Source organism: Arachis duranensis, chromosome 10 (genome assembly GCF_000817695.3).
Source record: "Arachis duranensis cultivar V14167 chromosome 10, aradu.V14167.gnm2.J7QH, whole genome shotgun sequence".
NCBI lineage: Eukaryota > Viridiplantae > Streptophyta > Magnoliopsida > Fabales > Fabaceae > Arachis > Arachis duranensis.
In genome coordinates this window covers 102,350,344-102,350,851 of record NC_029781.3, presented here as the reverse complement: position 1 = coordinate 102,350,851, position 508 = coordinate 102,350,344, and positions in this window count along the sequence as shown.

Here is a 508-nt window from a genome sequence, read left to right as displayed (position 1 = left end):
GAGTTCGACTGAGTTCGTCACTCTGAACTCAAAGCCTCACGTTTGGATTTTACCTAATGTTTAGTGTTTACCCTTAAACACCACTCTTTAAAGTTTTAATGAATTGGAAAAAGATTTTGTGACTAAATTAATTAGAAAATAATTGCCCAACTACTAAAACAGCAATTAATATATATATTAAAATACAAAATAAGAATTTTACATGCACCTAAAAAGTAAGCTATCAAATATGAATAATTAATTTAACGATTAATTTTTATATGTACGTAATTTTATTTATATAAAATATATATTAAAAAAATTAAATAATACATCATTCATATATAAATAATTTAGTCATTGATTTTATATGTAAGTATATAACATTTTTTAATGGACGTTGATTTGATTACTTATTTTAATAACTAAAATTGTCACGGTTTAAACTTTTTATAATAATACTTGTTTGTAAGTCATTATTTTGATTAAAAAAATTTTAATAAAAAAAGATTTTTTTATTTTTTAGTAT